Genomic DNA, 13890 nt, shown 5'->3' with positions numbered 1-13890 from the left:
TATCACTGATGTGAACTATGGTCTGTATACGTTTTACATAAACTTCTAGAAATAAATATATTATTATTATTATTATTATTATTATTATTATTATTATTATTATTATTATTATTATTATTATTTAGTTTATTTTTTGTTATACTTGCCTGGTCTTCAAGCCTTTTTTCCCAGTCTTGTGAGGTACAGTATCAATTGCCTTCTTGTAGTCCAAGAATATGCAGTTCACCCATCCCTCTCTAACCTGTCCCACTTCTGTTACTTTCTCAAGGAACTTCATAAGGACTGTGAGATAGGACTTGTCATCTCTGAACCTGCGCGCGAGCGCGTGTGTGCGTGTGCGTGTGTGTGTGAGTATGTGTGTGTGTGTGTGTGTATCTGGAGTAGATACACATAACTGTAACTGCAGACATAACAGGCTAGAATAATTTTAGCAAGTTATATATATCGTTGATGTTGATCTGAGTCATCCAGTAATGTTTACATTTTACTGTCCTGGGAATACTAAATATGTGTGCGTGCGTGCGTGTGTGTGTGTGTGTGTGTGTGTGTGTGTGTGTGTGTGTGTGTGTGTGTGTAGAGTCACGTATTCGATCATGTTCATGACGTACATGGCTCTGAATACCCTCAACTCTCCTTTGTTTAAATCCCCTCGAGGCTTCAGACAAGCTCTGTTAGTCTCCCCTCTGGTGCTGGTGATATGTTCGGTGTGCTGTTTACCCCAGAACCTTCTCTTTCAATGACTCTTATAGCAATTACCCGTGAGGGAAGAGTTCACATATACATACAAAATTCTCACAATATCGTGAGCGGAACAATTAATAAATGGCCCGCACACAGAAGAGAGGAACATACCAAGACATTTCGGCCCGACTTGGACCATTTACAAATCACATTTGTGACTTGTAAGTGGTCCAAGTCGGACCGAAACGTCGTCGTAAGTTCCTCTCTTTCTCTCCTATGGGAGGGTTATTTACGTAACATTCTGTGTAAATGATTGTAGGTCATTTACAGGGAATTGTTGACCTCAGCACCGCCCGTCAGTCTAGTCCAGTTGACGTGGGTTGAGGCTGGTTGTCCCTCACTACGTGGCGCTTTACCTAACCTAAGTACCTCAAACTCCTCCTTGTTGTCCACTGTTATTCTTCGTATTGCACTGAGGAAACCCATTCGTCAACTCGCCGGTTTTTCAAAGCCATTTTACCATCACACTTATGGAACTTTAACTAAAAATCTTAAAAGGCCCAACAGTTTCTTAAAAGGTCTTCTGGCTGTCGTGTGAGTGATCTCAATGTCTCGGTGGTGACTGCTGTAGTTTTTCCCTTCAGCCTGAAGCTTCAGCGAGGGTCAGCTGACCTTTCAGGAACAAGTGGAGGTGTCTCAGATCCCAGACCTCTTGTCTGGGATCTGAGACACCTGATTTCCCCTTTGCGTCAACACTCTTTTCTCCCCGTGGAAGTAGTCTCCTTAGCTCGTGATTCTGCTTTCCAGTGACTGAGGAGAATCTGCCTGGTATGAGCCAGTGCCAGTAGGCCCTCTTCAGTGTTCCTCCTTTATGATCCCAGTCATACCTCCCATTATCTGTCAGTCTGTACTGTTTAACCACCCCATTAACACACTATGATAATGGTGTACAATTCCGAAAGGTTGATAAGGACTTGCCAAGTATGGGCCAACAGGCCTACTGTAGTGTTCCTCCTTTCTTATGTTCATATGTTCTTATGTATCTTTATTGTGGTAACGTTCCGCCACACTGGCTTCATCAGTCCTATACAAACAAGAATGGTGAAGATCAGAGGGAGTTTGAGGTAATCAGTCCCTCAACTTGTTCATGGCTTTATTCCTTCTCACTTCCTGCGTTTTAAACAACACACTTTTCACCGTATTTTTCTCCTTGAGGAATAAACTACAGCAACACTAGGATAACACAATAAGTGTCAGGGGCCCAAGACTGTTCAACTGCCTCCCAGTATACGTAAGAGGGGATTACTAATAGACCCCTGGCTATCTTCAAGAGGGAGCTGGACAGGCATCTAGAGTCAGTACCTGACCAGCCAGGCTGTGGTTCGTACGTCGGTTTACCTGCAACCACCAGTAACAGCCTGGTTGATCAGGTCCTGATCCACCACGAGGCCTGGTTATGGACCAGGCCCGGAACACCCTTCAGGTAGACTCCGGGTAGGCAGGAACAGCAAGCATATAGCTCGGTTGATAACGCACTCAGCTCACACAGTGAGGTCCGTGGTTTGATCCCCCATACAGGCGGAAAACATTAGGGGCGTGTTTTCTTAAGATACCTGCTGTCAGTGTTCACTTATCAATAAAATAGGTACCTGGGTGTTAGTGGACCGGTGTGGGTCACATCCTGGGGACAAAATTAACCTAATTTGCGGGAAATGCTCTGCATAACAGGGGTCTCTCTATATAGCAGTATGTCATTGATGTCAGCTATGGTCTGTATAATTATTATTATTATTATTATTATTATCATCTAGGGGATATTCAATGCCTTAAGTTGACTCACGAAATCGTAATGACACAACTGCAAACAAACCATACCACGGGTGGGGATAGAACCCTCGATTCTATCCCCGCCCGTGGTGTGGTTTGCCTTAAGTTGCACAGGGTTTCTACTCCTTCCCTCAGTAACCATGGAAATGGGTTGGTTTGGATTTCTAGTTCAGTTTTGAAGCTGAAAGAGGTGTCCTGATGGTGTTGCTGGCTCCCTGGCTTGCAAGATGCTCCCTGCGTTCTTCTGTGATGGCTGTTCCTGTTCGTCTGACAGTCTTGGCATTCGTAGCTGTTATTCAGCATTCGTGAGGTGCCCTAATTTCGTTCTCCATCCTTGTTTGGGTTATGCAGAGTTGCACAGTGGAGGGAGACCGTTTGTCACAGTGGGGAGAGACCATTTGTCACAGTAGGGGGACCGTTTGTCACAGTGGGGAGACAGTTTGGTGTAGTGGAGATTGTGTGTAACAGTGGGGTGACCGCTTGATATGGGTTGGCGAAATTCATGGACAAACCCTTCCCTCCCCTGCCCTTCCCTGACCTCCTGCCATTCCCTGCACTTCCCTGCCTTTCCCTGCCCACCTAGCAGAAAAAACTAGATACCTCTACGTTATCCTGTTATCGTGGGTCGTACCAAGGAGGAAAAAATATTGGTATGTAAATACACTGACGCCATTCCTGCTGCGAGTTACTTACTGGCTAAACTGGTAGCGTTAGTGTTAAGAACTCTCTCTCTCTCTCTCTCTCTCTCTCTCTCTCTCTCGTGTGTGTGTGTGTGTGTGTGTGTATACTTACCTAATTGTGGTTGCAGGGGTTGAGACTCAGCTCCTGGCCCCACCTCTTCACTGATCGCTACTAGGTCCTCTCTCTCTCTCTCTCTCTGCTCCCTGAGCTTTGTCATACCTCGTCTTAAAGCTATGTATGGTTCCTGCCTCCACTACATCACTTGCTAGATTATTCCACTTCCTGACGACTTTATGACTGAAGAAATACTTCCTAACATCCCTTTGACTCGTCTGAGTCTTCAGCTTCCAAGTGTGTCCCCTTGTTTCTGTGTCCCATCTCTGGAACATCCTGTCTCTGTCCATTTTATCTATTCCACGCAGTATTTTGTATGTCGTTATCATGTCTCCCCTGGCCCTCCTGTCCTCCAGTATCATCAGGCCGATTTCCCTTGAGTTTTCTTCGTAGGACATTCCCTTGAGCTCTGGAACTAGCCTTGTTGCAAACCTTTGCACTTTCTCTAATTTCTTGACGTGCTTGACCAGGTGTGGGTTCCAAACTGGTGCTGCATACTCCAGTATGGGCCTGACGTACACAGTGTACAGTGTCTTGAACGATTCCTTACTAAGGTATCGGAACGCTATTCTCAGGTTTGCCAGGCGCCCATATGCTGCAGCAGTTATCTGGTTGACGTGTGCCTCCGATGACGTGCTCGGTGTTATGGTCACCCCAAGATCTTTCTCCTTGAGCGAGGTTTGCAGTCTTTGTCCACCTAGCCTATACTCTGTCTGCGGTCTTCTTTGTCCTTCCCCAATCTTCATGACTTTGCATTTGGCAGGGTTGAATTCGAGAAGCCAGTTGCAGGACCAGGTGTCCAGTCTGTCCAGGTCTCTTTGTAGTCCTGCCTGATCCTCATCTGATTTAATTCTCCTCATTAACTTCACGTCATCTGCGAACAGGGACACTTCAGAGTATCCCTTCCATCATGTCATTCACATATACCAAAAATAACACTGGTCCTAGGACTAACCCCTGTGGGACCCCGCTCGTCACAGGCGCCCACTGTGATACCTCATCACATACCATGACTCGTTGTTGCCTTCCTGTCAGGTATTCTCTGATCCATTGCAGTGCCATCCCTGTTATACGTGCTTGATCCTCCAGCTTCTGCACTAATCTCTTGTTAGGAACTGTGTCGAAGGCCTTCCTGCAGTCCAGGAAAATACAATCAACGCACCCCTCTCTCTCGTGTCTTACTCCAGAAGGTTTGTGACAGAGGATTTGCCTTCCATGAATCCGTGCTGGTTGCCGCTTATTATTTTGTTTCATTCCAGGTGCTCCACCATTCTCCTCCTGATAATCTTCTCCATGACTTTGCATACTATACACGTCACTGACACAGGTCTGTAGTTTAGTACCTCGTTTCTGTCTCCTTTCTTAGAAATGGAGACTACATTTGCCATCTTCTATACCTCAGGTAGTTGCCTAGTTTGAAGGGATTTGTTGAAGATTGTGGTTAGTGGGACACACAGCATCTCTGCTCCTTCTCTAAGGACCCACGGGGAGTTGTTGTCTGGTCCCATCGCCTTTGAGGTGTCAAGGTCTCTTAGCAGCTTCTGCACCTCCTCCTCAGCTGTGTGTATGTCATCCAACACTTGTTGGTACATTCCTTGTTAGTGTTCCCTTCTGTTTTGTCTTCCCAGAGCCCTTCCTATTTAGTGTGAATACTTCCTTGAATCTCGTGTTGAGCTCCTCACATACCTCTTGATCGTTTCTTGTGAGTTCCCCACCTTCTTTCCTCAGTCTGATCACCTGGTCTTTGACTGTTGTCTTCCTCCTAATGTGGCTATACAGCAGTTTCGGATCAGACTTGACTTTCGATGCTATGTCGTTTTCGTATTGTCGTTGGGTCTCCCTCCTTATCTGTGCATACTCGTTTCTGGTTCTTCGACTAATCTCCTTATTTTCCTGGGTTCTTTACCTTCTGTACATTTTCCATTCTCTAGCACACTTAGTTTTTGCCTCCCTACACCTTCGGGTAAACCAAGGGCTCGATCTGGTCTTCCCATTATTTCTGTTGCACTTGGGAACAAACCTTTCCTCTACCTCCTTGGATTTTGTTGTTACGAATTCCATCATTTCATTTACTGACTTTCCTGCCAGTTCTCTGTCCTGCAAGAAGTTCCTCTTACCTGTGTAGTCCCCCCTTTTATAGTTTGGCTTTTCCCATTCAACTCCTGTTACCCTCTCCACTTGTAACTCTACTATGTATTCAAAACACAGAACCATGTGATCATTAGCTCCAAGGAACCTCTCATATGTGATGGCCTCAATGTCTGAACTGCTCAGAGTGAACACAAGGTCCAGTCTTGCTGGTTCATCCTCCCCTCTCTCTCTGGTAGTGTCCTTAACATGTTGATGCATGAGGTTTCCCAGTACCACATCCATCATCTTGGCTCTCCATGTTTCAGGACCCCCATGTGGTTCCAGGTTTTTCCAGTCGATCTCCCTGTGGTTGATTGACATCGCCCATAACCAGTAACTTTGCTCTGCTCGAGTGAGCTCTTTTTGCCACCTCGGCCAGTGTGTCCACCATTGCTCTGTTGCTCTCTTCATATTCCTCTCTTGGCCTCCTGCAGTTCTGTGGTGGATTATGCATCACGGCAATGACTACCTTATGTTCCCCAGACTAAAGTGTACCTATTATGTAATCCCTTCCTCCAGTCTCGTCCATGCTTTCCATTTCATCAAATCTCCATCGTTTTTTTAATGAGCAGTGCAACCCCTCTTCCTCCTCTGCTCCTTCTATTTTTACTCAGGATCTGATATCCTGGTGGGAAGATTGCATCTGTTATTGTCTCATTGAGTTTCGTTTCTGTGACTGCTATAATGTCTGGGGACTTCTTATTGATTCTTTCCTGCCACTCCTCGTATTTATTCGTTATTCCATCTGCGTTCGTGTACTAAACCTTCAACTTCTTTTCTAAAACTGTGATCCTGGGTGAAAATTGGGGTTGGGGGACCGGGAGCCCTGGTGGGAACCTGTGTGGGGTTGCAATGGGGTGGGGTGGAGGCAGAGTTCCCATAGGGGGTTGCTATAGGGGTGGGGACAGAGGACTCAGTGTGTGAGTGTCGGTTTAGATTGTTCAGTTGCCTTGGGGTTGTCGCAGTTGGAGTCCTTCTGCGGGTGTTTCTGGAGAGTGTGCTTTACCCTTCCACCTACATCTGGGTTCTTCTGCCAATCTTTGTCATTTCCTCTCGTTCCTCCTTTCACTCTTTCTACTCTCTCTTTCAGTATCATCCTTTCCTCTTGTGTTCTGTCTCGATCGAGGTACACACTCTGGTACTCTTGTTTGTCTCTCAGTTGTGCTTTCTCCTGCAGGATCATGGTTCGAGTTGATTCTGCCTTGAAAATTACTTTGAGAGGCCGTTTAAGTCCCCTTGCAAACCACCCAGTTCTCCGAAAATTTGCCACCTGGGTTATGTTGCCCTCACCTACTGCTTTCATGATACCTTCAATCACTTTTTTCTTCTCCTGTTTTCTTTCATCGTAGGTTTCCCCTTCAACTTCCTGGAGCTCATAGACAAAAATTGATCTCTCCCTTTCCTCTTCCCACTGTCTTCCATTGCATCCTCTGAGGTGTTTTGATTCCTTCCATTGGAACGTTCCTTCCTTCCTTCAATCCCTTCCCTGGCTGAGGCCCCTATGCTCAGTGGACTATCTTTCCTGCTCAGCTGTTTCTGGCCCCTGCAGGTGACTGTCAGAGTCCTCCCACTATGTGTGTGTGCGTCTGTGTGCAAGGCAAACACAGGGGGAGTTGAATACTAAGTTTATTCTCTATAAGGATTACAATGCTGAGTTTACAGAATTTGGTTAATTTGTGGTTTACATGTAGTTAAATAATGATTACAGAGTGTACCACTAGTATGATAGCTTTAGGCCTTTCGTGTTGCAATCAACACATCATCAGGAGCTTGCAATATTACAGAAAAGAGAAGGTCCAAGCAAATACGATCACAGGGGAACACCTTTGCAAACACAATGGTTTGTGTTGTGTGGATTGACTTGTTACATAAAATTTGTAATTTGTCCTCTAGTCAACATTTCAAAGACTTTAATGATGTGTGATGTTAGTGCTGCTGGTCTGTGATTGTTGGCTAGCACTCTGCTGCCTTCTTGATGCCCATCACCTGTGTCTCTGCTGCCTTCTTGATGCCCACCACCTGTGTCTCTGCTGCCTTCTTGATGCCCACCACCTGTGTCTCTGCTGCCTTCTTGATGCCTACCACCTGTGTCTCTGCTGCCTTCCTGATGCCTACCACCTGTGTCTCTGCTGCCTTCTTGATGCACACCACCTGTGTCTCCTCTGCTGCCTTCTTGATGCCCACCACCTGTGTCTCTGCTGCCTTCTTGATGCCCACCACCTGTGTCTCTGCTGCCTTCTTGATGACCACCACCTGTGTCTCTGCTGCCTTCTTGATGCCTACCACCTGTCTCTGCTGCCTTCTTGATGCCCACCACCTGTGTCTCTGCTGCCTTCTTGATGCCCACCACCTGTGTCTCTGCTGCCTTCTTGATGCCCACCACCTGTGTCTCTGCTGCCTTCTTGATGCCCACCACCTGTGTCTCCTCTGCTGCCTTCTTGATGCCCACCACCTGTGTCTCTGCTGCCTTCTTGATGCCCACCACCTGTGTCTCTGCTGCCTTCTTGATGCCCACCACCTGTGTCTCCTCTGCTGCCTTCTTGATGCCCACCACCTGTGTCTCTGCTGCCTTCTTGATGCCCACCACCTGTGTCTCTGCTGCCTTCTTGATGCCCACCACCTGTGTCTCCTCTGCTGCCTTCTTAATGCCCACCACCTGTGTCTCTGCTGCCTTCTTGATGCCCACCAACTGTGTCTCCTCTGCTGCCTTCTTGATGCCCACCACCTGTGTCTCTGCTGCCTTCTTGATGCCCACCACCTGTGTCTCCTCTGCTGCCTTCTTGATGCCCACCACCTGTGTCTCTGCTGCTTTCTTGATGCCCACCACCTGTGTCTCCTCTGCTGCCTTCTTGATGGCCACCACCTGTGTCTCTGCTGCCTTCTTGATGCCCACCACCCGTGTCTCTGCTGCCTTCTTGATGCCCACCACCTGTGTCTCCTCTGCTGCCTTCTTGATGCCCACCACCTGTGTCTCTGCTGCCTTCTTGATGCCCACCACCTGTGTCTCTGCTGCCTTCTTGATGCCCACCACCTGTGTCTCCTCTGCTGCCTTCTTGATGCCCACCACCTGTGTCTCCTCTGCTGCCTTCTTGATGCCCACCACCTGTGTCTCCTCTGCTGCCTTCATGATGTCCACCACCTGTGTCTCCTCTGCTGCCTTCTTGATGCCCACCACCTGTGTCTCCTCTGCTGCCTTCTTGATGCCCACCACCTGTGTCTCCTCTGCTGCCTTCTTGATGCCCACCACCTGTGTCTCCTCTGCTGCCTTCTTGATGCCCACCACCTGTGTCTCTGCTGCCTTCTTGATGCCCACCACCTGTGTCTCTGCTGCTTTCTTGATGCCCACCACCTGTGTCTCCTCTGCTGCCTTCTTGATGCCCACCACCTGTGTCTCCTCTGCTGCCTTCTTGATGCCCACCACCTGTGTCTCTGCTGCCTTCTTGATGCCCACCACCTGTGTCTCCTCTGCTGCCTTCTTGATGCCCACCACCTGTGTCTCTGCTGCCTTCTTGATGCCCACCACCTGTGTCTCCTCTGCTGCCTTCTTGATGCCCACCACCTGTGTCTCCTCTGCTGCCTTCTTGATGCCCACCACCTGTGTCTCTGCTGCCTTCTTGATGCCCACCACCTGTGTCTCCTCTGCTGCCTTCTTGATGCCCACCACCTGTGTCTCCTCTGCTGCCTTCTTGATGCCCACCACCTGTGTCTCCTCTGCTGCCTTCTTGATGCCCACCACCTGTGTCTCCTCTGCTGCCTTCTTGATGCCCACCACCTGTGTCTCCTCTGCTGCCTTCTTGATGGCCACCACCTGTGTCTCCTCTGCTGCCTTCTTGATGCCCACCACCTGTGTCTCCTCTGCTGCCTTCTTGATGCCCACCACCTGTGTCTCCTCTGCTGCCTTCTTGATGCCCACCACCTGTGTCTCCTTTGCTGCCTTCTTGATGCCCACCACCTGTGTCTCTGCTGCCTTCTTGATGCTCACCACCTGTGTCTCCTCTGCTGCCTTCTTGATAGCCACCACCTGTGTCTCCTCTGCTGCCTTCTTGATGCCCACCACCTGTGTCTCCTCTGCTGCCTTCTTGATGCACACCACCTGTGTCTCCTCTGCTCCCTTCTTGATGCCCACCACCTGTGTCTCCTCTGCTGCCTTCTTGATGCTCACCACCTGTGTCTCCTCTGCTGCCTTCTTGATGCCCACCACCTGTGTCTCTGCTGCCTTCTTGATGTCCACCACCTGTGTCTCCTCTGCTGCCTTCTTGATGCCCACCACCTGTGTCTCCTCTGCTGCCTTCTTGATGCCCACCACCTGTGTCTCCTCTGCTGCCTTCTTGATGCCCACCACCTGTGTCTCTGCTGCCTTCTTGATGTCCACCACCTGTGTCTCCTCTGCTGCCTTCTTGATGCTCACCACCTGTGTCTCCTCTGCTGCCTTCTTGATGCCCACCACCTGTGTCTCTGCTGCCTTCTTGATGCCCACCACCTGTGTCTCCTCTGCTGCCTTCTTGATGCCCACGACCTGTGTCTCCTCTGCTGCCTTCTTGATGCCCACCACCTGTGTCTCCTCTGCTGCCTTCTTGATGCCCACCACCTGTGTCTCTGCTGCCTTCTTGATGCCCACCACCTGTGTCTCCTCTGCTGCCTTCTTGATGCCCACCACCTGTGTCTCCTATGCTGCCTTCTTGATGCCCACCACCTGTGTCTCCTCTGCTGCCTTCTTGATGCCCACCACCTGTGTCTCCTCTGCTGCCTTCTTGATGCCCACCACCTGTGTCTCCTCTGCTGCCTTCTTGATGCCCACCACCTGTGTCTCCTCTGCTGCCTTCTTGATGCCCACCACCTGTGTCTCCTCTGCTGCCTTCTTGATGCCCACCACCTGTGTCTCCTCTGCTGCCTTCTTGATGCCCACCACCTGTGTCTCCTCTGCTGCCTTCTTGATGCCCACCACCTGTGTCTCCTCTGCTGCCTTCTTGATGCCCACCACCTGTGTCTCCTCTGCTGCCTTCTTGATGCTCACCTCCTGTGTCTCATCTGCTGCCTTCTTGATGCCCACCACCTGTGTCTCTGCTGCCTTCTTGATGCCCACCACCTGTGTCTCCTCTGCTGCCTTCTTGATGCCCACGACCTGTGTCTCCTCTGCTGCCTTCTTGATGCCCACCACCTGTGTCTCCTCTGCTGCCTTCTTGATGCCCACCACCTGTGTCTCCTCTGCTGCCTTCTTGATGCCCACCACCTGTGTCTCTGCTGCCTTCTTGATGTCCACCACCTGTGTCTCCTCTGCTGCCTTCTTGATGCCCACCACCTGTGTCTCCTCTGCTGCCTTCTTGATGCCCACCACCTGTGTCTCCTCTGCTGCCTTCTTGATGCCCACCACCTGTGTCTCTGCTGCCTTCTTGATGCCCACCACCTGTGTCTCCTCTGCTGCCTTCTTGATGCCCACCACCTGTGTCTCTGCTGCCTTCTTGATGCCCACCACCTGTGTCTCCTCTGCTGCCTTCTTGATGCCCACCACCTGTGTCTCCTCTGCTGCCTTCTTGATGCCCACCACCTGTGTCTCTGCTGCCTTCTTGATGCCCACCACCTGTGTCTCCTCTGCTGCCTTCTTGATGCCCACCACCTGTGTCTCCTCTGCTGCCTTCTTGATGCCCACCACCTGTGTCTCCTCTGCTGCCTTCTTGATGCCCACCACCTGTGTCTCCTCTGCTGCCTTCTTGATGCCCACCACCTGTGTCTCCTCTGCTGCCTTCTTGATGGCCACCACCTGTGTCTCCTCTGCTGCCTTCTTGATGGTCACCACCTGTGTCTCCTCTGCTGCCTTCTTGATGCCCACCACCTGTGTCTCCTCTGCTGCCTTCTTGATGCCCACCACCTGTGTCTCCTTTGCTGCCTTCTTGATGCCCACCACCTGTGTCTCTGCTGCCTTCTTGATGCTCACCACCTGTGTCTCCTCTGCTGCCTTCTTGATAGCCACCACCTGTGTCTCCTCTGCTGCCTTCTTGATGCCCACCACCTGTGTCTCCTCTGCTGCCTTCTTGATGCACACCACCTGTGTCTCCTCTGCTCCCTTCTTGATGCCCACCACCTGTGTCTCCTCTGCTGCCTTCTTGATGCTCACCACCTGTGTCTCCTCTGCTGCCTTCTTGATGCCCACCACCTGTGTCTCTGCTGCCTTCTTGATGTCCACCACCTGTGTCTCCTCTGCTGCCTTCTTGATGCCCACCACCTGTGTCTCCTCTGCTGCCTTCTTGATGCCCACCACCTGTGTCTCCTCTGCTGCCTTCTTGATGCCCACCACCTGTGTCTCTGCTGCCTTCTTGATGTCCACCACCTGTGTCTCCTCTGCTGCCTTCTTGATGCTCACCACCTGTGTCTCCTCTGCTGCCTTCTTGATGCCCACCACCTGTGTCTCTGCTGCCTTCTTGATGCCCACCACCTGTGTCTCCTCTGCTGCCTTCTTGATCCCCACGACCTGTGTCTCCTCTGCTGCCTTCTTGATGCCCACCACCTGTGTCTCCTCTGCTGCCTTCTTGATGCCCACCACCTGTGTCTCTGCTGCCTTCTTGATGCCCACCACCTGTGTCTCCTCTGCTGCCTTCTTGATGCCCACCACCTGTGTCTCCTATGCTGCCTTCTTGATGCCCACCACCTGTGTCTCCTCTGCTGCCTTCTTGATGCCCACCACCTGTGTCTCCTCTGCTGCCTTCTTGATGCCCACCACCTGTGTCTCCTCTGCTGCCTTCTTGATGCCCACCACCTGTGTCTCCTCTGCTGCCTTCTTGATGCCCACCACCTGTGTCTCCTCTGCTGCCTTCTTGATGCCCACCACCTGTGTCTCCTCTGCTGCCTTCTTGATGCCCACCACCTGTGTCTCCTCTGCTGCCTTCTTGATGCCCACCACCTGTGTCTCCTCTGCTGCCTTCTTGATGCCCACCACCTGTGTCTCCTCTGCTGCCTTCTTGATGCTCACCTCCTGTGTCTCATCTGCTGCCTTCTTGATGCCCACCACCTGTGTCTCTGCTGCCTTCTTGATGCCCACCACCTGTGTCTCCTCTGCTGCCTTCTTGATGCCCACGACCTGTGTCTCCTCTGCTGCCTTCTTGATGCCCACCACCTGTGTCTCCTCTGCTGCCTTCTTGATGCCCACCACCTGTGTCTCCTCTGCTGCCTTCTTGATGCCCACCACCTGTGTCTCTGCTGCCTTCTTGATGTCCACCACCTGTGTCTCCTCTGCTGCCTTCTTGATGCCCACCACCTGTGTCTCCTCTGCTGCCTTCTTGATGCCCACCACCTGTGTCTCCTCTGCTGCCTTCTTGATGCCCACCACCTGTGTCTCCTCTGCTGCCTTCTTGATGCCCACCACCTGTGTCTCCTCTGCTGCTTTCTTGATGCCCACCACCTGTGTCTCCTCTGCTGCCTTCTTGATGCCCACGACCTGTGTCTCCTCTGCTGCCTTCTTGATGCCCACCACCTGTGTCTCCTCTGCTGCCTTCTTGATGCAAACCACCTGTGTCTCCTCTGCTGCGTTCTTGATGCCCACCACCTGTGTCTCTGCTGCCTTCTTGATGTCCACCACCTGTGTCTCCTCTGCTGCCTTCTTGATGCCCACCACCTGTGTCTCCTCTGCTGCCTTCTTGATGCCCACCACCTGTGTCTCCTCTGCTGCCTTCTTGATGCCCACCACCTGTGCCTCCTCTGCTGCCTTCTTGATGCCCACCACCTGTGTCTCCTCTGCTGAATTCTTGATGCCCACCACCTGTGTCTCTGCTGCCTTCATGATGTCCACCACCTGTGTCTCCTCTGCTGCCTTCTTGATTCCCACCACCTGTGTCTCCTCTGCTGCCTTCTTGATGTCCACCACCTGTGTCTCCTCTGCTGCCTTCTTGATGCCCACCACCTGTGTCTCCTCTGCTGCCTTCTTGATGCCCACCACCTGTGTCTCTGCTGCCTTCTTGATGTCCACCACCTGTGTCTCCTCTGCTGCCTTCTTGATGCCCACCACCTGTGTCTCCTCTGCTGCCTTCTTGATGCCCACCACCTGTGTCTCTGCTGCCTTCTTGATGCCCACTACCTGTGTCTCCTCTGCTGCCTTCTTGATGTCCACCACCTGTGTCTCTGCTGCCTTCTTGATGTCCACCACCTGTGTCTCCTCTGCTGCCTTCTTGATGCCACCACCTCTGTCTCCTCTGCTGCCTTCTTGATGCCCACCAACTGTGTCTCCTCTGCTGCCTTCTTGATGCCCACCACATGTGTCTCCTCTGCTGCATTCTTGATGCCCACCACCTGTGTCTCCTCTGCTGCCTTCTTGATGTCCACCACCTGTGTCTCTGCTGCCTTCTTGATGCCCACCACCTGTTTCTCTGCTGCCTTCTTGATGCCCACCACCTGTGTCTCCTCTGCTGCCTTCTTGATGCCCACCACCTGTGTCTCCTCTGCTGCCTTCTTGATGCCCACCACCTGTTT

Source organism: Cherax quadricarinatus, chromosome 7, assembly GCF_038502225.1.
Source record: "Cherax quadricarinatus isolate ZL_2023a chromosome 7, ASM3850222v1, whole genome shotgun sequence".
NCBI classification, from domain to species: domain Eukaryota; kingdom Metazoa; phylum Arthropoda; class Malacostraca; order Decapoda; family Parastacidae; genus Cherax; species Cherax quadricarinatus.
This window is presented reverse-complemented; position numbering follows the sequence as displayed.